Below are 27,923 nucleotides of genomic sequence, written 5' to 3' on the forward strand. Positions count from 1 at the left end.
ATGCAAAGCTGGGCAAATCACTCACTCTCCCTGTGCCTAAAAATGAATGCTTTCATCTGTAATACAACCAGTGATCATGGAAAGCTTGGCCAATCACTCAATCTCCCTGTGCCTAAAAATGAATGCGTCCATCTGTAATGGAACGAGTGCTCATGGAAAGCTGGGCAAATCACTCATCTCCCCGGGCTTAAAATGTTTGCATCCATCTGTAATGCAACCAGTGCTCATGAAGAGCAGGGCAAATCACTCACTCTTCCTGTGCCTAAAAATGAATGCGTCCGTCTGTAAAGTGCTCTGATAACTTCGGTTCGGGTTCATGATATTTACATCTGCAAAAAAAAACCTGAAGGACACCTACTATCCCAGGCGGCTCTCTCTGTCCACCATGCTGCAGAGTGGTGTGGACAGTGGTGGATCAGTTGCTGCATGGAAGAAGGGGAGGTGGGCAGATTTGAGGCCGGCAGCGGCTGATCACCGTTGGCACTGCGGCTGTAGAGGTAATCCCGGGAAAGGCACAGCCTAGCCGATAACAAAGTTGCAGTCTCCTTAACCCAGCAGCATGGGTGGGAGGAGCTACAATATGCAGGCTGATTTTATGGTAGGGAAAAGAGAAAGTGCAGCGCTGGTGGAATGGGCACCGGGTTGAGAAGTGTTATTAAAAAAATGGTGGCAGTTGAGCCCCGCCATGTGGAACAAAAAAGGTGTAGCCACCACACTTCGAAACAAAAGTGCAGCTGAGTTATTCTCTCTGTCTGAGGTGCACCGTGGGGAGGCCCTGCTCAGTCATGTTTATAAATATAACATGTCTCTTATTTTTGTAACTTGAAAGTGGGTGCTGCATTGAAACAAAGCGCGGCGCCCATGTACATAAAAGGTATGTCTGAGGCTACAAGTGAAGCCGACGCCACAGTGTAAGGAAACTGTAATTGGCCGGTGCTCCAGGCCTAAAACAGGAAGTGATGTATCAGGAGCACCAACAAATAAGGAGCCAGGAAATAAGAGAGATACAGGAGTGAGGCAATGGCAATCAGCAGGAGGGATTACACTCCGGTAGAGTGATTGCAGCAGGTCTTGCTGACAACGCCTGTGCACTGATGCTTGACCTAAAAATGGATTGGGAAGGGGAGGCAAGAGTGTGGCAAGAAAGAAAATTTTGAGGTGCGGATAGAGAGAACAAGAAATGAGGCATCCAATAACAGCGTGTAGCTTCTGGGCCATAGCAAAAAGGGTGCATTTTAAAAAGAATAAATAAATAAAAGATGGATCAGGATTGGTTAGGGAGCAATGGACAAGCTGCGAGGTGTAGGGGAGTAGCAAGACGAACATGGCCAAAAAAGTGTTTCTTTAAAAAAAAAAAAAAAAATATTATTATAAAAATTAAGCAGGAAGGAAAGGGGTGAGAGTGCAGTAGGGAAGAGAACAAAAAGATTTTGGCACTCTGTTGGATTGTTACAAATCAAATAAATATTACCTCCCTTATATCAGCAGTGGAAGGACACAAGTCTTCTAATCTAAACATGGTAAACAAGAAAGGAATCCAATAAAGAGCAAGGGCATAACCAAATTCCTACTTCAGATGTATATTTTGATGTATTGTATACAACAAGTTTTCAACAACAGGCAGCATCAGATGTCTGTACACGACTCCTAAAAAAGGCTTGTAAGACATGGGACCTATACGTTCCATATCAAGATGTGCAAAAGGGAAGGCACGCTATAATTTGGAGCTTTTGGGCCAACCTGAAGGTCTGTATTTATTGCTGCCCAAAAGAAAGATTTGGTTTTTTCAGAATGAAAAGACATCCAATTATTACTGCAAAATTAGCATATGTAAAATTTCACACTGCAGACCAACTGCCGCCCTACTCAATGTCACTGCATCATCAATGTAATTCAGAAGGTAGCTGGAAAGTCAAAAATAGAAAATAATTAACTGTAGGCTGCAAAAAGTCAAGACCTAAATGCAAGACTACATATATTAATATTATTTGAAAGATGGCAATGTGCCTTCCCTTTGAGTGGGATTCAGAGTGAGGATCTGTCTTATACCTACTTTCAAATCCCGCCCCCATTTTTGCTCAAATGTCAGAATGCCATTATCCCTACAGTCATATTAGACTCTAATTAATGACCAAGATTACAAAGATCCTTCAAAGAGCCCCTATCATCACTCAGTGAAATACTGCCTGTAAGTAATTTACAAACAAGAAATGGAACCACTGCACTCTATTGACCTCTGCTTGGCAGTGACTAAGGATATGCATATCACGAACAAATCTGACTGTACCACAAAATTAATTCGTAAAAGGTTTCATTCTGGAATGGAATAGAGCTATTCATAACTGGCATCTAACATCCATCCACACAACGTTGTAATATTAATCACATTCAATCCTTTTAAGCTTCTTGTCAGGATATCTAGCACAAATGACATTACAAATGAGGCCCATTGTTGCATCTTTCAACATAACCGAGCACAGCTCTCTCCAACAAAGCATCTGGCAATGGTAGCCTAGAGGGTATTTTACAAGAAGCCGCTACCAATTCGAGGCACCATTTTAGTCATGAAGAATGGTAGCGTAGAGACAGTCTTTAAAGAGTGTCTGTAAGTGTTTGGTTCCGATCAGTGGCGTAACAATATCTCCCGCAGTGCAAGGGGGTCCGAGCTACTGGGGGCACCCTTTGGCAATATGCAAGGGCGGGCCTGAGAGCTACTGACTTGGTCTGGAGCGTGGGGGGCCCTCCGAGCACTTTGCAGGGGAGCCCCTGTAAATTGTGTTACCCCGCTGGTCCTGACTTATTCGCAAATATACAATTCTATGACCACAGTTTATCCACATTTACCCAATAAAAACAGAAGCCAAAAAGTCATTTTTACTGTCTCCGTTATCTGGTATCACTGTGCCACCTGCCTGCCTCCATGTCATAACACATTCCCATTGGTGGGAAGGAAGTTATTGAGGGGTGGAGAGTTTAACATTCCAATCTTTAAAAACATCATGCAGTATAAAAGCACTTTGGGGATTAGACAAGTTCCGTTCAACCTAACATTCTTTCACTACTTAGAAATCGGCAGCCCTAAAGCTATTTTGGTTACACTTTGCTGGGTGCAAGATGGAAATACCAATTACTACGTTTCGGGTCTAGAACCAGGAACCTGTTTTAAACACAATTGGGCGCAAGTCACAGTTTAGGCAAAAACGTTTAGAATTTTTTTTTTTCAGAGATGGCTCTTGATTGCAACTGAAAGGGAATTTACCAGGGAGTTGACTGGGGTGCGCAGCTGATTTTTGCCATGGAAAGCATAGTGCACATTTTCCAGGCAAATGATGCCTGTGTGCTGTTTTCACCCTATTCATCTCTCTGATGAATGACATAAGATTAATATAAAGCTGGCTAACGGGTAAGAATACAATGACACTTGGAAGCTTTCTGCAGGCCATTAGCCTCTCCCTTTCCATTTATGATATAGAACGCTCTTTTGGAGGATTGAGTGTACACGGAAACTGCCTAAATCAACACTGATAGCCATAGAAATGTAGGGGCATGTTTACAAAGAATTGGCATAAGGCAGCACTCCAAGTCATTTTGCTTTGCTACTCTGTGCCAATTCGAAAAGGCAGGAATGCACCCTATTTACAAGACACAGTGCATTCCTGTCCTTACAGACAGCACAGCGCACAATTAGCAGCCATGCACCAACGCTGGCACCCTTGCTTCATAGTGCAAGGGTGTTTGGGCTAGTGGCATGATTGTTGTTGGGCAGTAAGGGACACCAGTAATGGAAACCTCCCTGCACAAAATCAATCATAAGAGGAGTTTTCCTCTTTTTATGTGGGCAGAAGAATGCAGCACATTTGGAAAGAGGAAAAAAAGGAGAAATGTAAACATTTCTTCTCGTTATGCCTGCCCTATGGAAGTGCAAGGTCTTGCCGCTGCCCTAGGTTTAGGAGATTTTGTAAATTTGGGACAAAGCTAAAGTCCATGGGTGTTGCGTGGAAACACCGACCGCAACACCCATTGAACGCCTCTTTGATGCAGAGTGAGACAAGGCAGCGACTTGCGTTACTTTGCTTTACTTCATATCTAGGAGGCCATGAAAAGCCAAGCAGTGTGGCTTTATGTGCCTTTGTAGATATGGCTAAGCCCTGTGCACTGCTAGAACATCACAAAAAGTGATGTTCCCGTCTTGCACAGGGCTCGTAAAGAAGCCCCTTACTTCTTCTGGGGTTCTCTGTATGCCACCAAAAAAGCAAGGAGCCAAGAATATAGAGAGCAACTTTCCAAATATATGATGTGAACCTAAATGGAATCAGAAGAAAGAACACCCAGGCCCAGATTTACTGTTCCTTGATGCACGACAATACTGCACCAAACCTACTGTGCTGCCTTGTGTCAAAGCAAGAGTGAAAAAATATGGCACATCTTCTAAGATATAGTGCGTCCCCCCCATCGCTGGCATACTTTACCAGCCAGGTGCCAACGCCCACACAATTGGTCCAAAGTGCAAGGGTGCGTCAATTCTTTCTCAAATGCATATGTTTTGTAGTGGAAAGGGTCCTTTGTATGTGCACTTTACAAAGTTGCCTACAGGCAAAGTTGGAAATACAAGGAGAAATGAAAACATTTCTCCTTGTCATGCCTGTCTTGTGGAGGAATACTATTTTGGCACAAATTCATGTCTCCCAATGTTTGTAGAGAGAGATTTGCATCAAAACCCAATGGTGGTTGAAAGGGTACGCCCATTCATGGACCCATGGAACACCCCTTAATGCAAAGTAAAGCAAAGCAGCTCATAACACAACTTTGTAAGGAGAATTTGAATAACAGATCAAGAATGGCAGTAATTTAACAAGTGTCTAGCTACATGTGGAATTATTACTATATAACTGGGAGCACTACTCCATTTATTTTCCAAAACAGTTAATAACTAACATATCCAGGGACCATATCTTAACATATCATGTAAATATTTCTTTTATTATTATTTTTTTTTTATTACGGTATTTTCCCCATTTTCTGTACAGGGCACAGCAATTCATTATTAGAATACAAAATTAACTTAACAGATAGCACAAAATATAAACACAGCATACAAGAAAATTGAGACAGTCGTGTTTAGACCGGGATACATACTAACACATGTATCTTCATATACATAAACCGAGGCATCATAAAATAAAACAACAAAAGAAAGGAAAAAAAGAAACAAAAGATAAGAAACAGTATAATAAAACAGTAAAAGACTACCCAGGGTCTTCACCCTTCCATCTTTCTATGGGTTCTATTTGTAGGCCTAGTTTCCTTGCCCTTTTTACCCTGAAAGGTCGGTGGAAGGCGATCAAACCATGCCGAGGCGATACATAACCACAAGACTGCCATAGCTACAAAGATGAAGTATCTGTACTCTGTCTGTCTATCAGCATCATTCACTCCAATCATAGTTACTGATGGTGTTAAAGTGATTTCTATTCCTAATGACTTTTGGAAAAATAACTCCATATAATTTCGTGTTGTTTGTAAATGAGTGCATGTTGCAAAGATATGTACAATCTCAGCCTCCAGACTGCCACATCTGGGGCGGTTAATTCCCGTTGTCCCCCCCCCCCATTGTGCAAACCTTGCAGGTGTATAATATAATAAGTACAGAGTTTTATAGAGTTGTGCCTGGAGGGCTGCTGAACACAGAATTTTCTGCCCCATATCTAGTGATAAGCGGAAGCTTTCCTTCCCTATACCTAACTTAAGTGCCCATGTATCTTCATATTTCTCCAGGTCATCCTGCTTATATTCTATCAATTCAGCGTAAAATCTTTTATTGTACAGTCTGCTCCACCCCGAATAACCTCCAAAATTGAGATCCTTTCAAACCCCGCCGGCCCTCCATTTTTTGCCACCATAAAACTTCTAATTTGTAAAAATAAAAATAAAATTCTTGAGTCTAAACCATACGCTATCCGGATGTCATAGAGTTGCATCATTCCCTGTGTCCCCATAATGTTTCCCTAGGCCAAACTTTTTTTGAAAGCCTTCCAAATAATATGCGCTGCAATGAGCGTTTTGAATCTAGTCCTTTTAAAGTAGCTAGAGTCGGTGTGTTTCAAAAAGGCGTTCTCAGCCTCAGCACCCAGGACCAGGGCATATATGGCTATTGTACCTAGCTCATCCTGCCCTTCCAACTCCGCTCCCCCCAATAAGCCTGTCATGTATTGTAGGGCAGCTGCCCAATAGTACAGTTTTAAATCAGGCAGAGCCCACCCTCCCCTTTCCCTCGGAAGTGCCATAAACCTCAGTGCTCTTCTAGTCTTACCCTGTGCCCAGACAAACCTATGTATCATGTGTTCTAAGATCTTAAACCACTTTGCTTCAAAAAACAGCAGGATTGCCCTAAAAATATAAAGAAACTCTGGGAGGATAATCATTTTCACAATATTAGTGCACCCTACTATGGAAAGGTGTAAGTTGTGAAGCCTGTCCAAATCCTTCTTCACTTTGGTGATTATTGGTGTTATATTTGCTTCAACTAAGCTATCTAACTCCAAGGTGATCGTTACCCCTAGATATACTCCTGATTGAACCACCCGATGGTCGGAGCATTCCACATTCCTATTCCTAATTATTTGTGTCTTGGAGGTATTCAAAGTGTATCCTGAGACCTGGCCAAACTTTAGAGCTTCAATCTCGACCTGTATTATAGCCTCTGTCAGATCTGGGGTGACAATCGCCACGTCATCAGCCTATGCCAAAATCTTACAGTGACCCCTGTGTGTGACCAATGGGGGAATGCTGTCATTCATCTCCATTCTACGTATCAGCGGGTCCATATACATGGCAAATAGAAGTGGGGAGCATGGGCATCCCTGCCTTGTTCCCCGCTTAATCTGAAGTGGCAATTTATATCCCGCATTTACTCGTATACGAGCTGCCGGGGCTGGGTACAAGACTTGTATTGCTTTGACAAACCCGTCCCTGAAGCCGGCTCTTCCTAAAATAAACCACAGATAGTCCCAGGAGACCCGATCGAAAACCTTCTCAGCATCTAATAGCATCACTGCCATCGGGTCTCCTGCGACTTCTGTGGCATCAAATAGGGTAATGACCTTCCGTGTGTGGTGGGTGGTGCCTCTCCCCGGAATGAAACCATGCTGATTGCTGCTCACCACTGTATCTATTATACTAGCAAACCTAAGTGCCAGTGCCTTGGAATAGATCTTTGTATCCGCATTCATAAGAGTAATTGGCCTATATGAGCCGGGTTCTCTGGACGGCTTCCCCATCTTTAAAACGATCACCATATCTGCCCCTGCCCAGGAGACTGGTATAGATACCCCTGCCTGTGCCTGCTGTATTGTGTTTATCAAATCCTGACTGAGGATATCCCAGAAGATTTTTAAAAAATTCGATTGGGATTTGATCTGGCCCTGCAGCCTTACCAGAAGGGAGACTAAGTAAGGCGGCCAACATCTCTTCTGGCTCCAGGGGTGCGTCTAAACTCTCGCCTTCCTCCTCAGATAGTATAGGCACCGGGATATCCTGCAAGTATGCACGTATTTCAGCAGGGTCTTTAACTTGCCGCTCATCATATAATGTTGTGTAGAATTGCCTAAAAACTTCACGTATCCCATCAGGATCTGTGAAGATCTCCCAGCACCGTCCTTAAGCTCACTCACCTCTCCTGTAGCTACTTTCTGTCTAGTACGGACTGCTAGGGTACGCCCCACCGTTTCGCTAAGCTCGTGGCACCTCTCCCTATTTGCTAGAAAGATCTTGGCAGTTTTGTTAGCTATATCTTCTTCTACCTCCATCTTTGCCTTAGCTACTTTAATGAGCACCTGATCAAGCAGTGCCCCCGCTATCACACAGTGAGACAGCTTCTCAGCATTCAATACCGCCTTAGTTAGTTCTGGCATTTTTACCTGCTCCTGTTTCCGTTTAAAAGTACTAAAGCTTACCGTCTCCCCTCGAACACCCGCCTTAAAGGCATCCCACACACTACCTGATGCAGTGCTATCCCTGTTAATCTCCAAAAAGCTTTTAATCCATTGTGTCATAAGCTGAATATGGTTATCATCTTTCAACAGCCCTCTCTCAAAGGTCCAGACCCGCTCCATTCTATGTCTTGTTACTGTACTCAAATTCAAAATCAGAGGATTATGATCGGAAAGTATCCGGGGGAGCCTTTCGATTTTTAATTGAGACAACAGAGAGTTAGACGGAAAAAAATAATCTAGCTTTACATATACCTGACAAGGTAGCGCATTGCTGCTGAAGCGCTTCGCGCTTTTATTGCCGAAATTGCTCTTTTAAAAACCTATTTTACTATTTGATTTATTCTTGGGTTAGTATTCCTTGTTTTTAATTCCCCCTTTACTTGCACTATTATTGGCTCTGCACCGCTGCTTGAGCGGGTCCGGTTCCTGGGGTGGGATCCATTTTCGCCACCATCTTGGAGTGGTGTGGGTGCGTGTTTAGGCGCCATTATCTGCGTGCGCTTTACTGCGCAGGAGCCAGCGAGGGACATCTATTTAAGGCGAGTCCCATTCTGGCTCGTCCTGACAAGGTAGCGCATTGCTGCTGAAGCGCTTCGCGCTTTTATTGCCGAAATTGCACTTTTAAAAACCTATTTTACTATTTGATTTATTCTTGGGTTAGTATTCCTTGTTTTTAATTCCCCCTTTACTTGCACTATTATTGGCTCTGCACCGCTGCTTGAGCGGGTCCGGTTCCTGGGGTGGGATCCATTTTCGCCGCCATCTTGGAGTGGTGTGGGTGTGTGTTTAGGCGCCATTATCTGCGTGCGCTTTACTGCGCAGGAGCCAGCGAGGGACATCTATTTAAGGTGAGTCCCATTCTGGCTCTTCCTGACAAGGTAGCGCATTGCTGCTGAAGCGCTTCGCGCTTTTATTGCCGAAATTGCTCTTTTAAAAACCTATTTTACTATTTGATTGATTCTTGGGTTAGTATTCCTTGTTTTTAATTCCCCCTTTACTTGCACTATTATTTGCTCTGCACCGCTGCTTGAGCGGGTCCGATTCCTGGGGTGGGATCCATTTTCGCCGCCATCTTGGAGTGGTGTGGGTGTGTGTTTAGGCGCCATTATCTGCGTGCGCTTTACTGCGCAGGAGCCAGCGAGGGACATCTATTTAAAGCGCCTCCCCTAGCGCAGCGGGTTCGCGCAGCGGGTTCGCGCAGCGGGTGCGCCTTCGCTTAGCCTGAGTCGTGCCAGAGTCCTGCCCGTCTGCGCCCGTCCGCGGCCGGACGCGTAGGACAGGGCAGGACTCCTGTTTCGGCTAGATGGTGGCTACGATGATCTGCTACTCCAGTGACGCGCTTGTTGCCCTCAGACAGAGTCTCCCTGGCTGCGAGCTGTCTCGGGTAAGCCCGTTATCTGGCCCGCACTCGTGTGCCTGTGGTAGGTGGTCGCTTGAGGCTCCCGCCCCTTCTTGTTGTATCGAGGAGGAGTCCATCACTGGAAGGAAAGGTCCCCGGCACGATTTCAGTGTCTGGAACCTGAACGTCAGGTCGATGGTGAAACATTATCAGGACATTTACGACCTGATTGAAAAGGAGTCACCTGATATTTTTTGTTTGACTGAGACCTGGCTACAGGAGGACGACTCGGCTATTCTTAATATGGCTTTCCCCTCTCAGTACTCGGTTTATACACTCAATCGCTCTTCTAGAGGTGGGGGAATAGCACTTGCCGTCAAATCCTGTTACCCCTGTGATTGGAAAGCTAAAAAAATCGTAGGCTGCGAAAGTGCCTTGTTTAAGATCTCCATCACCCCCCATTTTTCCTTCTCGGGTTTATTGATTTACCGCCCTCCAGGCAGCGATGTGGCATTCAGGGAGGCTCTCCCAGATGCTATTAGCACGTTAGCTGTTGGGTGTGCTAACTTCTCTATTCTTGGGGATTTGAATCTCCACTTGGACAACCTGACCGCGCCGACTGTGAGCAGCTTTCAGGCTGATCTTGAGGCTGTCTCAATGGATTACGTATCCCACTCATGTAGGTGGACACACCCTGGACCCCTTCTTCACGAATCTGCCAGAGGTAAGGATTTCTATCCCTTCTCCTATGGCCTGGACAGATCACTTTTTGGTGAGGATCCGGTGTCCATTATATGAGCCCCCTCTCAAACCCATGATCCGTGTTGTCCCCAGACGTCATTGGACCAAACTCAAACTTGAGGACTTCCATCGTCTGCTGTCCGAGTGTAGTGTAGCTCCTATTTTCCCAATAGGCTCTGCGCATTGGAATAGTACCTACAGCAGTAAAGGCCTAGGCCAGACGTTAACTAGGTCTACTACTGTCGATACTAGACTTAATTTTTGGGTTTGCCAGTGTAGCTCAGAGTTCGCTAGAAACTTTCTCGAATGTTCAAGGAGGAATTAACTTCCCTGATTAGACAAGAAGGGATTTAGTTTCTGACAACCATAGAACATGACAACTTTGCTCTCCCCTAATCAAGAGTCAATCTCAAGAGTCGTGTGAGCACAAGGCAATTATTTTACTCAGTCAGTACGTGCATTCTTAGTCTCATCAGATTGTAGAGAAAAGGAAGAGACGGGCGTGTTCAATAAAAAGGTGTCATTTATTGATCAGTCTCTTTTCTCGTACAAGAGAAATGGATCGATATTATTGCAATACTTATAGTTAAGTAAAGTGCATACATTAAAAGCAATAGTATAAAATAATACTGTAAAAACATTGATATGGTTTCTGAGCCATATGATGTTTGAAATGATTAAAATATATTTACATACACATATACATTTGACTAAACGTACTCAACTGGTGTTTCTAAATACGCCTACCCCGTGTACCTGACCTAAGTCTAATGCGTGGGCGGGAATAGAAAGTTACAGTTTAAGTTAAGTTTGTTTTTGCCAAGTGAATAACTAAAGAATTCTCTGTGAGTGGTTATTCAGTTCTGTACCTGGAAGTTAGGATGAATGAGGAATGGTATCTCTTTCTCTGCTCTCGATATTCCAGGCTGCCTGCGAGGGCTGCCCAGAAGCGCCGGTGCTGGCTCTCTCGGCTTGAGATAGCAGCGCGTCTCTCAGCGCGTCAGGAAGGCGGGGCTGCTGCCAGCGGGGTCTGCTTCTGCTCTCGGCTTCGGCAAGTGTGGCTGCTCCGTCTTGTCACCACGCGTGTGTTTGCATAGGGCAAGATCGGCAATATTTATACCTTAAAGGTGCCGAGATTGACGTAAGGATGGACATAGATACGTCAATAAAGATGTCATACGACTTGCTCGTTAGCACATTCTTTGCTAAAGTTCTCTGTGAAATCAAAACAATGGCCGCACGGATTTTCCAGGTTGTCATAGGTTTGATTTGTTATGAGAACGTCGTATGCCTTATCAGGGGCTGGAGGAATGTCGCTTGTCTAATTAGATCTCAAGCGTTATGACCTAATCAGATAACACGTTCCTGTGCCGTAGTGTGACTGCGTCAGATAACGGTATCTGCATCATGGGGGCTGTTCTTGCCTCATGGGCTGACTGTTAGTTAACTTGATAGTTAGTTTAACCAGAATAGGGTCAGGAATAGGGGGATCGATTCAGAACCTATAGGAATACATGACACCCACTCCACGCTAACTATGGTCATATTTACTAACCTATGCATAGTATAACATAGTACAACATACTATAGAGTATAGTGTATACCTTACCACCCCAAAATACATAAATGCATTTTGAAATTTTCAAATATACAGAAAAATTGCAGTCATATATATTGTATGCACTCAAGCTATGAATGAAATGCAAAAGTAAACACGCATTTGTATGCATTATTGCTTATTTGGTATTTGAGAAATACACATGAAATGGCTCTTAATATGGCTATACAGAAAGGAAATCCGAGACCATTTCATCACATAATAAAATATTTGTGAACATCCCAGCGGGCAACTAAAGTTTATAAAGTATCTAAAAATAGAAATCTTAGTTCTCTAGGAATAGTTTCTTACTTTAAGCAGAAGATAAGTGTCCCGAAAATTTTGTAAAAAATAATTTGGAGCTGCTAAAGCTTGTTGTCCGTGAACTGGTGGGAAAAATTGTTCATGTGACTTTATTTTTAAAGTTGAAGGCCGAATTCAGGGAACGCCGTGTGCGAGTTTACTCAAAAGTCTCTATTTCTGTTCTGGAGAGAACATCATATCATTCAGGCTTTCGAAAAAACTGTCAACAGCTTCATGGGAAAGTTCCACTAAGTCGGAAATAGGTGTAACCATGCATTCATGCGCATGATTGTCTCCATTGACATTCTGATTTGCATCACTGACAGAAGGTCGTACCTGTTCGATGCTGCTTTCATCTTGAACTTCACTACTCTTCAATCGTAGTGGTGAAGATTCCAGGAATGCCGTCATCAGGATTGGCAGCCTTTGAGGGCAGCACAAAGCGTGAACCTTGGTAGGAACCAACAGTGTATCTGCATCCACTGGCGCATCCGATTGTAGCGTCAGACAGGTGTCTAACACGCATTCTTCTCCGCATAGCAGACACCTTAGTACAGGTAAAACACACCTTTGCCACATTGGTCGAAATGTTAGAAACCAAGTCATGTTCAGGTCTCTAAGCCGGGAGAGTCCCAGGATTTTTGATATCCGGTCCCGGTATCCAATGGCTAGGATCGTATCTTCCATTGTCGCGAGAGTTTGATCTGTGACATGGGTTGCCATAACGAAAAATAAGGACTAAGAATAGGATTCCTGCAATTAGTCCCAGGATCAGGGGAAGTCCGCCAAAAATCGAATGGACGAAATCTGGAAAAATACCCAGCATGGCTTTGAATGGTGTTAATGCCATCGAAAATACTGTCTTAAATACCCCTGAGATCCCATTGGTATCAGAAATATTTAAGATTTCGCTCAGGATTTCCGCGAAATGTACGGGGGAATTAGTTGATAATAATGTATGTATCTCTGCAGTCGTCCTTGCGACTTGTAGATCATACGTTTCTTTTGATGACGTGAGCCTTGTAGGCGTCTGGAGAAGCACTGTTTTCATTCTGCTTAAAGTATCTATTCGAATAGAAGTAATTTTCAAATTGGGCCATGCCCTTGCCTCCCTGTCTGGAAAGGAGCTGGGGAACAAAGAACGTCCACAGCACTTGACCTTCGCCGTCGTAGTGACTAGATAAGGAGTCCCGGGCCTAAGACTACAACATCTGCGGTCTACAATAAGAATGTAACTCCCATTATAGAGTCTTTGAAAGAATGGTTCTATTTCAGTTGCAGGTGCGCCTTGCTGGTGACATGAAAGGTTGTATGAATTCCCTTCACAGGCTCCGTGCAAACTAATTCCGTTACACAGAAGCGTGCCGCTTAGTGACATAGCACAATTGTTGCCGCTAAGAAACACTTTCTGTCCTTTATTACTGACACATGCATGTGAATAGGGCAGGTTCCAAGTTGTTTTAAGGTACCCCTTTCCCAATTTCTCGTACATGCCAGCCTGTATATATTTTTGGCAGTATTGAAACCTGAAGGTTGAGATTGGAATATTTATGATTCCGTGTATTATCCATTCACTGACAGGTCGTTCTGACATTGTCATTGGTAATCTTTCTAGTTTTTCAATGCTCAATATTGTATAATCAGCACCCTTTTGCGCCATACCGATTTGTCTATCAGTAAGGTTAAAGATTTGGAATAGTGACGTTGTGTTGATTAAACGCCAAGGCACATAGCCTGAACGCAGATTTTGTAACGTCCAGCCAAGCTGTACAATAGAACGCAATTGTGACTGACCATGTTGTAATAACAGTAAGTCTTGCGATAATATATCGATTGCTGAAGACACAATGCTGTCCAATGAAAAAATTCTGGAGGACAGAGTCATTAACCCATTGTCCACTACAGAAAGTGATTTTTCCAAATTGATACGGTCAATTTCCCGTATTCTCTCTTCTGTTTCAATTTGAGTAACCTTCCAGGCCTCATTGTATGCTGCATATACAGAGGCTGCTATGAAACGCTTTTGACGCTGTTTGCGTGGTCCCAGTATGAAATCACGCAAGTCAGCACCATCAGTAAGTAAAGTTAGGTGTTGCTTAATTTCAGGCAGTGTGGAAGTTTGTAGCCATTGAAGGCATAATTTGCCCACACTGTAGGTTGTTATTATCCCTGGGTGATGTCTTTGGGGATATCTAGGGTCTGGCCTGGTCATTTTGAAACCCTGTGTTTTATTCAGGAATCTATCTTGACAGTTATTTGTATCTGTGGGCCAGATCAACCATTGTTTCCAATCAGGATGTGTTCTGTTTTGGTTTAATATATGGTTTACGTCTATCTCTTCATCTGTATCAGAGCTATTGCTAAACATTGTTGGCTTTGGAATAGACGGATTATTTAAATCTTTGATTTTGGCTAAGCCAAGACAGGTGGTCTGTTGAACAGTGTCATTTAAAAATATCATTTGTTCTGGGATCATGCAGGCTCTAAACAAAGCTTCTAAACCCTGTACTTGCCAATCTTTTGTACCCCAAACACTTTTCAAATCAACATTTTTGTCCCAATAATCAAATCCAAAAGTATTCATTTTTTCAAAGAATGAATCTGAATATATCAATTTTGTGTTGGTTATCATGGTTTTCATCCCTGTCTTGTTTGACAATCTAAAATAAAATGTTTCAGCATTACTTGTGTTAAAACCTGAAAAATATGAATATTTGTCATAAACGGTTCTGGAGCTCCCTTTTGGAGGTGTTGCACAATGTTCCCATTGATTATAATTTAAAACATTTCTAGGTTGTGCAGATTTATGTAAAAAATGGTTACCATAATGGTTATAGCAATACATACTATCATAATTTGTAGAACCTTGCAAACAATCATGTTTTGTAAATTTAGCAGACATTACTAAGTCAGACATCATGTTGTTAATGCTTTCGAAGTCCCAATCATCAGCAAATGAGTTTGGTTTTGCAAAGTCACTCAAGGAGATCTTGATTTGGTGTGGATATTTCAGGATCTCGACCGGACCATAAATTTCATAGTCAGTGTTGTCCCAGGCTACCCCACCAGGTATAGGATTGGCTGTGAAGTTGGCTGAAGAAAGTTCTCTTTTCTCGACGTGTGAAGATGTGTGTGGTTTGAGGACCAAGTTGATGTTCTGACTTGCTGTGTCCATTTTAGCATATTTTCCCTCAATGAAGCGTCCCAAAGTAAATACCATGATGTGCCAAAGTATGAGGATAAATGCACCAAAACCCACCCAAAATTCAATCCATGGAGAAATCAGATATGTTTCTTTCAGATGTTTCAAAAGTTCCTTAGCTTTGCCTTTAAAGGATTTTGATGATGGCTGTGTCTTTGATTCACTGAGGCTTTCAGAGGAATCATCGAAGTTGATGAAGTACCCGGATGCAGTTCTGTCAATTGTTCCAATTGCTTCAGGATTTTTGTTTCTTGCATTGTCACTCGGTACTTCATTGTAGATTGGTGTGTCTCTGCTAAATGTTTTTATTTGGGTTTTCAGAGGTCTTAGTTCTATTGCATTGTTGCATAGTCCTTGTTGTTCTTCTGTAGGCGTTTCGAATGTGATGAGCCTCTTTGTTAGGACCTCTGTACTGGTAGCAAACCTTGGTGTTCTGCTACTTATTGGGAGTCCACTTGGCCTACTGTTTGTTATCGGCCACATGTTGTGGTTTTACCAGGTCGATGGATACAACTCGGTTCTCCTTTTTTCCAGCAAGTGGCGGTAGTACAACTGATCTTGTCCCGTTGACAGACAAGACAGGAACTGCTTTTCTGTAAGAAGGCCCAAATTCCTTCTTTACCGCGATCTTCTCCCTGACTAGATCCCCGACTTTTGGAATCCAGACAGGTCTTGCTGGGACAGGTGGTGATTCTTCAGTGGTTGTTGGCTGTTGTTTCAACTGTATGTTGCTCAGGTCTTTTCTTGTTTTGTTTAAGTCCTGCAAAATAGCCAAACGGTCTTTGACATCAAAGGTTTTTTCTTTCACCACTGAAGTCTGACTATCAAGGTCAGAGATAATCATTTTAGTTCCAAATAATAATTCGTACGGACTGAATCCCTTCAGAGAATTTCTTGGCAAGTTATTTAGACTACGTTGGACACTTATTAGATGTTTGACCCACCCAGCTCCCGAACCTAATACCTTTGCCGTTATAGATTGCTTTATGTCACGGTTTTTTCTTTCAACAATTCCGTTCCCCTCAGGGTGAAATGGACAAGAGTACCGCAATTGCACGCCCATGCTGACCATGGCCTCCTTATAAGCCCGAGAGCTAAAAGCAGGACCATTGTCCGAATGCAGCATGCCAATTGCGTATGTGCCGATAAAGACTCGCAAATCTTTTATAACAGTTCTGGCGTCAGCCGTTCGCTGGGGCCACATCCATATGAATCTCGTGCATGAGTCCACTGCGACCAAGATATATTTGTAGTTACCATCCCTTTGTAAGGGACCGCAGTGGTCTAGATAAACACAGGCTAATGGTTTATCCGAGATTAGAAGGGGCGTCTGTGCTGGACGTCTCACCGTTGATACTTTCATTTTTTGACATATTTCACATGCTAGAACATAGTTCCTCGTTTGTCTTCTCATTTGTGGCCACCAGTATCTCTGTTTTAATAATGATACTGTGGCTGAGACGCCAGCATGAATAGAAGCAAGCCCTTCGTGTGCCGCTATTATTAGTCCTAACCTATGTTCCATGTTTGGAATTGCCCTATCCCCCACTCCAGGGATTCGAGCAAAAGGAACATTGTTTGCATCAGTTATGTATGAGTATTTTACTGGAAAGCCTTTAGGGAGTGGTTCTATCGAATCCTTTTCTGAAGGGCTGACAGCTTGTAATATTTCGCTGTCTATTTTTGTTTTTGACCGGGTGACGGCAGCTACGGAAGCCGTTTGCACAGCTGCCTTCGCGGCCTCATCAGCCAATGAATTCCCTGCAACGTGAACGCCATCACGTTGATGACTCAGTGTATGTATCACGTGAGTCTTTGGTAGTTCTTTTTGTAAAAGAGCTACTTGTTCCCAGAGCATTTTATGCTTGATTGTGCCACCTTTCGCATCCTTGAAACCGTTCTGAAGCCAGATCTGCAAGTATTCATTATAAGATTGAACGCAATAATACGAATCGCACACTATGAGTGTGGGGAATTCTCGATCGGTATTTTCAAGCGCCATCTTGAATGCTACTAGTTCAGCCTGCTGAGCTGTACAATCTCCTAGGGATTGTGTTTTAGTGAGGGTTGGTTTAAATTTCCCTTCGTGCCAACGACCTTTAACAATCGCGCACGCAGCACTGTAAGCTTGTTTACCCCCTACTGCGGGTTGTGCTGATCCGTCTGTATATATTATACAGCCGTAGTGATCTAGAGGCAGAATTTCGGTTTGCGGAGGACATTCAAATTCATATTGGAGAAATTCTTGTGTTTTTAAGTAAGGATCAAATTCGTACACCACGTCTGTTGCAGCAAGAGAATTAGCCCATTGTATCCATCTCGGATGGAGTGCTTTAGCATTTGGAATGCTTGCCTTTGTTACCGCCTCTAAGGCTGGTATTGGTGTCACGATTACTATTCGTTTACCTTGTGCCAGGGCTCGTTCTTTTGCTATAGCTGTCTGTGTTGCTGTAAGAATTTTTTCCGTAGGGCTAAATTTCATTTCAGCCTTAGTGTACAAGTGTGATTTGAATGCAATTGGTACCTTTTCTCCCTCATTAGAGGTCAGGTATGTGAATCCGCATCTCCCTGGGATGACTCGAATCACAAGATTGCGTGTGTTATCACGTGTTTCTAATTTTGTTTTAATTAGCATGTCTGTTTGTAAGGATCTCAAAATTTCTGTGTGTGTTTGAGTCCAACTGGATCTTTTAAAGTCTGGTTTAATTAGATCATAAAGGGGTTTGACCCTTTCTGCGTAATTTGCAATGTATGTTCTTCCGAAATTTAGGAAACCTAGAATTGATTGTAAGTTTTTTAGTGTTTTAGGAGCTTGGATTACGGCACATTTCTCTAGGAAATTGTCTGCCAGGCTTTTACCTTCACTTGATAACTCATATCCTAAGAATAGGACCGTCAGATGGGCAATTCTGGACTTTTTAAAGTTGAATTTGTAACCCTCTGCAGCGAACCCAAGTATTATGGTGTTCACCCTTTTCAAGTGAGTCTCCAAGTCATCATCTGTTAAGTAAATGTCATCAACATAGGATAATGCTTCATCATCATATAGTTGTAGTAATTCTGTTACTCTCGCTGAGAATACCCCCGGGCTGTTCTTGTACCCCTGGGCTAACCGACAGAATTGTTTTTCAGTGCCATTTACTGAGAATGCAGTTAAATATCTGCTCTCTGGTGCTATGTTTTGACAAAAGAATCCATTGGAGATGTCCAAGGTTGTTTTGTATTTTTTGCGCACTATGTTATTCATTAGTGCAGCACTGTGTGAGTTTTGCACTGCAAAAGTTTTGCAACATGTGTTAAGGTGTCGGTAATCCAAAACTAGACGATATGAATTGTCTGGTTTGGAGACCGGAAACAAAGGATTGTTCATTTGTGAGGTGCAAGTTTCAACCACCCCCTGGTATTCTAGCTGATCTAGTATTTCATTTACTTGTTTTTTAGCTTCTTGCTTAATTGGGTACTGCCTTTGTGCAGTAGGTTGTGATTTTAACTGGATTTTGTGAGGAGGAGAATCCTCATCCCATCCTACATGATTTTTATATAAAGCAGGTGCTAAGGCCACTGCCCACTTTCTAGCAAGTGTATATTTTTTATGAATCGGGATTTGATTCGAGAAGGCAGGCATAATTACTTCTTCGCCATGAGGGCACTCCCTGACAAACTCTGGTGGCCAGTCTTTTTCAGCTAGAAGGATATCATAGCCCTTGGAGAGATTATCCCAAAATAGTCCCCTTATTTTCCTAGTCTTATCTCCCTCTATACGTAATGTTATCTCGTATATCTTGTGGGGTTTGCTAACTCTGGTGTCTGCAGTTTCCACTTGAAGATATTCATTCGTGTCCACTGTCTCCAGATGATTCATAAGGACTTTGCGAGCTATGCTCACCTCTGCTGCGCTGTCTAGCATTGTCTGAGCCCACTCTCCGTTTTTCAGTTGTGTCCTCAGTATTCTCGGCATTGTTAACTACCTTGATACTGGCTACCTTCTTTTTTGGAAATTGTAATTTCTTTTTTAGCTGAGCAGGTTCCTTGTCTTTGGACTTGGCGTGCTCGTCTCTTTGTTCTGATCGTCCTCTTCTTTCCGATTTCTGCGAGGAATTCTGAAAAGATTGAGAGGGATGTGTATCAATGTCTTGATATCTATCAGGTTTTTTAATATTATCCCTATTTCTAAGGTTATATCTATTCCCAGAGGGGTCACTCTGCGGTGACCTCTGTCTTCGGTTCGGAGATTTCTCTCTTCGCCTAGGAGACCTTCCTCGGGACTTGAATGTCTTTTCTTTAGGATTGGATTGTTTGTTTCCATCCCAGTTCTTTTTTGGTGAATTATTATTAAAAAATATTTTTTCTGGACTTTCAGTCAGTTGCGGTTTTACTGGTATTCCACCTAAACTATCTCTACCTAGTTCTTCATAAGATTTTTCTATGATTCTGGCAATTTCAGCTGGTTGGTCTGCTATATCTGTCTCTTTTAACCTTTGGCGGATCGCCACGTTTGCTGCTTCACCTTTTATGTTGGCTAATAATATAGCCGAGACCTGCTTGAAGTCTTTTAGTAATTTCATACCAAGAGTTAAAGCAGGTTCTGGACCGTATTCATCTTGAATTTGTTTTAGCACATCTGGTATTACCGAAATGGATGGAACACCGTGCGTTTTTGTGTAGATGGAAGCAAAGACTGTACCCCAAGTGTCACAGTCCTCAATGTGTGGTGCGATTCCCATTGGGAGACATATAGTCAGAATCCTGTGTTTTTCTAATGGGGTGGTGTCAGGAAACACCGCCTCTATTTGGGTGATTTTCTGTGCCAACCAGAATGGTATCTGTTCCCGTTTAGCCGGAACTTTACCTAGGCAGGATTGGATGTTCTGTGGTGTGATTTTATTTGTGTTCCCCTGGTGAGGGGTCAGCTGTGGAAGCTTAATCGCTGGCTGAATTGTTGAAGTCCGCATTACATACTGAACTAATTGTCTATGAATTTTTAGTAGTTGTTTTAGCTGTATTAACAGCTCTGCTGCAGGCATCCTATCGATGTCTGGATGTGGTGTGTATCCGGCTAAGACCGGCCACGTTGCTCCTGGTCTACCTAAAGGACCGAGCCTTGTGATGTGATTATTGTGTTTTAGGGCGCCATCAAATAAGAGCAAATGCTCTTGGAATTTGAGTGGTACTTCCACCTCCTCGAAAGGAGTGTACATTTCAGGAGGTTCCTCTATTTTGTAATAGTGGAAGTACTTTGTTACAGCATTTGCTGCTGGGAAATGTATCCATGAATAGTATACCTCTGTCTGCCGATATTCGTGTGCCTCAATTACGAATATGACTGTGCCACCTCTAGGTGTCAGTCCATTTTCTATAAGTTTTAGAGTTATAGATCTCCTTTTGATGACCGGGATGAATATTATCTCCGGGTCTGCGTCTTGCATAGTAGCATCCGCTGCTGCGAGTTCAGTTGCTAGTCTAACTGCCTCTCTTTCTTCATCACTGTCTGTCATTTTACCGACAGGATGGTATTATGTTTGTTTGCAGATCAGGTTTCTTATGGAAACAGAGATTAGATGCACAATATTTTGGAACTGTTTTATCCTTCAACGTTGACTAAACCAAGAACCATACATAGGAGTTCCCTCCTGCGAGGTTTTGGAGGATATAACCTTTCACCCACTCCAGACGTCTTTGGAGTATAATGGGAAAAGGGGTCTGAGTGAGAAAGCACGACTGAGTTACTCTAAATGTCTTACGTTAGTTTTATCGCCCTTTCCAAACGCGTTGGGCGCCATGTAGTGTAGCTCCTATTTTCCCAATAGGCTCTGCGCATTGGAATAGTACCTACAGCAGTAAAGGCCTAGGCCAGACGTTAACTAGGTCTACTACTGTCGATACTAGACTTAATTTTTGGGTTTGCCAGCGTAGCTCAGAGTTCACTAGAAACTTTCTCGAATGTTCAAGGAGGAATTAACTTCCCTGATTAGACAAGAAGGGATTTAGTTTCTGACAACCATAGAACATGACAACTTTGCTCTCCCCTAATCAAGAGTCAATCTCAAGAGTCGTGTGAGCACAAGGCAATTATTTTACTCAGTCAGTACGTGCATTCTTAGTCTCATCAGATTGTAGAGAAAAGGAAGAGACGGGCGTGTTCAATAAAAAGGTGTCATTTATTGATCAGTCTCTTTTCTCGTACAAGAGAAATGGATCGATATTATTGCAATACTTATAGTTAAGTAAAGTGCATACATTAAAAGCAATAGTATAAAATAATACTGTAAAAACATTGATATGGTTTCTGAGCCATATGATGTTTGAAATGATTAAAATATATTTACATACACATATACATTTGACTAAACGTACTCAACTGGTGTTTCTAAATACGCCTACCCCGTGTACCTGACCTGAGTCTAATGCGTGGGCGGGAATAGAAAGTTACAGTTTAAGTTAAGTTTGTTTTTGCCAAGTGAATAACTAAAGAATTCTCTGTGAGGGGTTATTCAGTTCTGTACCTGGAAGTTAGGATGAATGAGGAATGGTATCTCTTTCTCTGCTCTCGATATTCCAGGCTGCCTGCGAGGGCTGCCCAGAAGCGCCGGTGCTGGCTCTCTCGGCTTGAGATAGCAGCGCGTCTCTCAGCGCATCAGGAAGGCGGGGCTGCTGCCAGCGGGGTCTGCTTCTGCTCTCGGCTTCGGCAAGTGTGGCTGCTCCGTCTTGTCTCCACGCGTGTGTTTGCATAGGGCAAGATCGGCAATATTTATACCTTAAAGGTGCCGAGATTGACGTAAGGATGGACATAGATACGTCAATAAAGATGTCATACGACTTGCTCGTTAGCACATTCTTTGCTAAAGTTCTCTGTGAAATCAAAACAATGGCCGCACGGATTTTCCAGGTTGTCATAGGTTTGATTTGTTATGAGAACGTCGTATGCCTTATCAGGGGCTGGAGGAATGTCGCTTGTCTAATTAGATCTCAAGCGTTATGACCTAATCAGATAACACGTTCCTGTGCCGTAGTGTGACTGCGTCAGATAACGGTATCTGCATCATGGGGGCTGTTCTTGCCTCATGGGCTGACTGTTAGTTAACTTGATAGTTAGTTTAACCAGAATAGGGTCAGGAATAGGGGGATCGATTCAGAACCTATAGGAATACATGACACGAGGACCCGTTGGGCCCGTTTGACACTGTGGAAACAGGTTATGACCGTTTCTGTGAGTGGGTTACTAGGGCCCTCGATTCCCTTATCCCGGTGGCCTTGAGCAAACGTGGACCAAGGGACCCCAGTCCATGGTATGATGGCTCTCTGCGTGCGCTCAAAAGCATGTGCAGGCGCGCTGAGAGAGAATGGCGGAAAAATTATGAGATCAGTAAAAAAGCCGTGTATCTGGTCACCGTTAAGTGCTACCATCGTGCTGTTTGCAGGGCTCGTGCGGCATTTTATGCTCTCGAATTCCGAAACAGCACCAATCAATCTAAAAGCATTTTCAAGGCTCTCAAGGATCTTGTGGCAAAAAAGGCCTCTGCGAATGAATTGTGTTCCAGTTCGCATTGTGAAACCTTAGCGGCCTTTTTCTTGGAAAAAGTCCAAGCCATTTATCGAGCATTTCCCTCGATTATGCCCTCTGGTGATGGGCTTTTTAGCCCTCCAGTGCAAGAGGTGCTACATTCTTTTCCTAGCCTAACATCTGAAAGCTTTAAAAATCTGGCCCAGCAAGTCAAGTCCGGGTCCCCGGCAGACCCGTTACGGCCAGCTTTGTTTAGAGACATGGCTTCTCCTGAGCATTCATCGATCTGCTCCTTGATTAAATCTCGCTCGCATCTGGGTCGTTCCCGTCAAGTGGAAACAGGCAGTGGTTATGCCCATTTTGAAGAAGCCGTCCTTGGATGCCAGCAAGCCTGAGAACTATCGCCCGATATCACTCCTCCCTTGGCCAGCAAAAGTAGTGGAGGCGCACGTTAATACTGCCCTCTCTGAACATCTTGCGCGTGCTAACATCTTGGACGTGACGCAGAATGGATTCCGGGCGGGTCATAGCACAGAGACCGCCCTCCTTTATATGGTGGAACATCTGCGCTCTGTGCTCGATGCGGGTCAAACGGCGGCGCTTGTTTTATTAGATCTCAGTGCCGCCTTTGACACCGTCTCGCACGGGATTCTTCTGCAACGCCTGGAGGATGCTGGTATCGTTGGCCCTGCTCTTCAGTGGTTCCGCTCCTTTCTTGCTGACCGATCTTTTTGCGTGGCTGTCCCGCCCCATCAGTCTAAATTCTATCCTCTGGATCTTGGTGTGCCTCAGGGATCCTCGCTGAGCCCCACGCTTTTTAATCTTTACGTGAGACCGCTGGCTGAGGTCGTCAAGCGGTGGGGTATGACCATGGTGTCATACGCTGACGACACTCAGCTGGCGGTCACGCTCAGCGAGGATTCAGCGTTGGATGCCCCAAGATTCCAGAACGGACTACGGGCGGTCGCCAGCTGGATGACGTCCAACTGTCTCCAGCTGAACGCAAAAAAGACGGAGATTATGATCTTCGGTAAGCAAGCGGAACTCTGGGGCGATACGTGGTGGCCTTCAGAGCTTGGTCCCACCCCGACTCCGGTTTCGGAGTTAAAAAATCTCGGGGTGTGATTAGATCCCACTCTCAGCTTTGTCTGCCACACTAAGCGCACTGCTGCCTGCTGCTTTGGCGTCCTGCGTAGCTTAAGACCTGTGTTAAAATGTTTCGATCCTTCGACCAGGCAGCTTATTGTGCAGGCGACGGTGATTTCTCGGCTTGACTATGCCGGCTTCCTTTTGGTAGGGTTAAATCAGGCCGAAATCACTCGTCTTCAACGCGTGCAAAATGCAGCCGCCAGAGCAGTTGTGGGGCTGCCCAGGTATTGTTCTGTCGCGAACACCTTGCGTTCTCTCCATTGGCTGCCGATTAAGCAGAGGATCCATTTCAAAGTGCTTTGTATGTCTTATAAGATCCTTAAGGGTTCCCCTGCTCAGATTCTCTTGAATCTTCTGTCTCTTTATATCCCAGTCCGCTGTCTACGCTCATCGGACCTTGAATTGGCAGTAGTCCCCCGGTTTAAGCGCAGCCGTGCTGGCGGCCGCTCCTTTCGAGTACGTGCCGCGGCTTTGTGGAACTCCCTTCCTGCAGAGATACGCACCCTCGGTGATCTGCTTTCGTTTCGTAGAGCCGTTAAGACTCTCTTATTCCCCTAATCTGTTTTCCTTTCGTCTTCCCTTTTAGCTGTGTTATGTTGGTACCTTGTCAGGCGCCAGGACGCTCCTTTGCTGGAGCAGCTGTGCGCGTAATAAATAACCATAACATAACATAACATAACCTTGTGAGGAGCTGAGTAAAAAGTGAACCCTTGATCCCTAGGTTGTAAACTTCCCCAGACATCTGCCAGCGCGTTGTTCCTTGCGAGACTGAGAATTGCTTGGAAAACCCCTTTTTTCCTGCCTTGGTATCTCCCTCTGGAGTCCAAGCCCAATCCCCCCGCTCCATTAATGTTAAAATCGCCAGCCAAAATAATACATGGGAACCAAGTAGCCAATTCCAAATCCAAAAAATCAAAGATCTCTGGGTCATCTTCCGCAGAACCATAGATTGAACCTAGGGTAGTACACTTACCATTGATTAAACATTCTACAAGCACCCATCTACCCCACTGATCTTCAAGTTTCTTTCTTATTATGATATCCTTTTGTTTTGATAATATAGCAACTCCTCTATTCCTAGACCCCTGCTTTGAATATGCTAGCACATGACATCCTAGCTGTTCTAACAGATACCCTTTTGTCCCCTCAATATGTGTTTCCTGCAGGCACACAAAATCTACCCTCATAGTTCTCAGTAAGGTAGCCACCCGCCGTCTTTTCTGCCGATCATTTAAGCACCAGACATTCCATGTGACCAGTCGAGTACCCATTTAAAAAACATCCGGCGATTGTCCTAACCAGTTATCCATGCAGAATTTGTTAACGTTTTTTCCTTCATTACATACTTCAGTCAACTGCGCTCCATCACTATAAGTGCTCCGTAACTGCCAACTTGTGTCTCTTCCCTGTATACCCAAGTGCTGTTCCATTGTGCCGTGCCCTGTACCCATCCCCTCCCCCAATCCCCCCCCGAGAACCCTGCCTGACGAGCCCCCCCCTTTACTGGCAAATAGGTCAATCCTGACCTTTGTGTGACAGCTGTGGCCCCAGGTTGTCCCCTCCCTCCCCTCCGTGTTACATCCTATACATACTATACATATGCTGGTACTGCTGTTGATGCCTGGTCTAATACTAGGACAATCATCCTTGATTACTTTAGTTTACCTCTTCTTATTACTACTAATGCGACTTTTGGTGTGTCTGCCTCAAGGCAACCGTCATATTATTCTGGCCCCTTTTTTCCTTAAGCTCAGTTAAGTATGCTTGGCCCTTAACTTCAGAATAAAAAACCCTGAACTGCCCATTCACCCCCACATTAAGTCGGCATGGAAACATCAAAAAGGCCTCGCAGCCTAAATTCTGAAAAGGGGATATTAATTGTCTCATTCGCCACCTTCTTTCGACTGTGGCATGGCAAAAGTCTGGACGAGCAAAGAATGTTGTGCCGTTATAGGTGCGTCTAGCCTCAGGTTTAGCCTCAACAGATAGTTCCCTACGTAGACCAAAATAGCCCTCGGCTTGTCTGCTGTGTTTCCCTTTCTCTGAACCAAAGGGAACCGGTGGGCGCGCTGTACTTCACTCTCCCAATTCCATGCAGTTATTTCAGGGAACGCCCCCCTGAGCAAGGCAATAACATATGCCTGTACATCTTGTCCTTCCTTCCCCTCTGCGACACCAAGTAGCATTATGTTGTTGCGTCTTTGGCGATTCTGGAAATCCTCGAGTTTCCACTGGACGTCAGCTGATATTTTCTCCTGATCCTGCCTGAATTCCTGCCACTTTGATACTTCATCTTCCAGTTTCCCTGTCCTTTCTTCCACCTCCGTGACTCTGCCTGCCATGTCTTCATTCAGTGTATTTACCTTTCTCAGGGACCCCTGTATTTTCTTATTTGCCTGCCTAGCCCTACGACTTTCAGATCTGGCCTCCCCTTGCATCTGTTTTAGGGTTGTATATAGGAGCTCCATCGTAGTAGCCTGTGTTGGACTGTGAGAGTGGGGCTGCTGCGGATTGCTTCCTACCCGCTCCTGATACAGCTGGGAGGTAGCGGAGTAGTACCAATCCAATTTTTTTGACACCTCTGGTTGTGAAGGGCTTTCTGCCCTTTTTGACCTGTTGCCAGGTCTGCTCTTGCTGTTTTTAGATTTCCGGTGAGTGCAGGCCCTGTGAACTGTATTCCCTTCTACCTCAGATGTATCTAATTCCAGCTCTGAGTCCTCAGTGAAGCTCTCTTCCGTTGTTGAGAGTGAACCTGATTCCTCCTCCTCCTCCTCACCCTCGTCATCATTAACTGAGAAGAAGCATTCATCGCTAGGTGACCCAGGACTTGAGGTAGTAGTGGCCGGTGCTTGTACAGTAGTTATATAGTTAATAGATATCGCCTTAGTTTTACCAACCATCATATTTTGCTTTGGCCTCGTTATTTGCTCCCCTGTACAATCCTCTGTAACCGCAATCCCTCCATTTTCAGCCTTTTCCCCAGCCTGCTCTGGTGCTCCTGTACCGCTAACATCAGACAGTATATTTGAGTCATTGCTTGTACAGGTGTTCTGATCTGTAAACCCACCATTATGTCTGCCAGTGTTCTCGCTATCCCCCATATTGTTATTAACGGGTACAGGTACGGGTAAATGCTAGTCTGGACCCAAATTTTCTTTCCCCCGTACCTGTGGGTCCTTAGAGCCCTGCGGGACCTGCTCCGCCCGCTGATCTCGCCGATCTGTCCGAGGAAGTGAAGCTGGGAGTACTTCGAGATGTATTTCCGATTGCTCCGTGCTGTGAACCACGGTATCTACGGCTGTGATCTGTACATCGGCATCCATATCGATGGCCTGCGTCTCTCTCTGTTCATCCGCTCCGTTGTCATTCAGCACTTTTGCTTGTGCGCGGTGCCGGCTCTCGCAGGGATAGATGCATCTGGGTTTTGCGAGGGTGCTGGGGAAAATGACACATACAAGGTAGGCTGGCGTAGATTATTTTCTTTTATTAAATCTTCTCCATTCTGACGTGCCTTGATTCCTCTTCTTCCGACGATACCCTTCTCTTTTTTTTCTTTGTTTTCTCGCTGTTCGCGCTTTCTCCTGGCTCTTCGGGATTCCTTCCAATGTATCTCCGGGACTGTGCTTTTGCTCTTAGATTAGATGCCGGCACACCGGGGTCGCTGTGGATTGCTTTATCATTGTCCTTCTCTTTCTGTTCTTTCTGTACCTTCTGTATTCTTGGTGCCATGGCTTGCATCAGGTTCCGACGGCCAAGACGGCAGTACTGTCTATTTATTCCACTGATTAAATTTGCTAACTGTGGTCGTGGCTGCTTAATTCCGCTTGCAGATAACCAAGTCAAGAGGCGCTGAGTCAGGTTAATTATATACAGCATACTTCAGAAGTGACCAGCGGCATTCCACAGCAGTAGTCAAAAACCAAGTGAGAGGGGAGAGAGTGCGACTACTCCCTACGGCCTGTCAGCGGCCATCTTGCCATTATGTAAATATTTCTTATAGATTCTACTTGCTCACATATGCTATTTCCTGAAGATGATATCCAGTTACTCAGATCGAAATGCTGTTGACTCCAAACAACAAGAACTCCATGCATTCTGTA

General features: G+C 44.2%; 1 protein-coding gene across 1 annotated transcript in view; it reads left to right on the plus strand.

Moving 5' to 3' along the window:
- LOC144827299 (uncharacterized) overlaps positions 1–27,923 on the plus strand; it is a 1,220,416-nt gene that overhangs the window by 1,034,420 nt on the left and 158,073 nt on the right. The window lies entirely within an intron of this gene.

The sequence above is a fragment of the Lissotriton helveticus genome, chromosome 4_1 (assembly GCF_964261635.1).
Source record: "Lissotriton helveticus chromosome 4_1, aLisHel1.1, whole genome shotgun sequence".
NCBI classification, from domain to species: domain Eukaryota; kingdom Metazoa; phylum Chordata; class Amphibia; order Caudata; family Salamandridae; genus Lissotriton; species Lissotriton helveticus.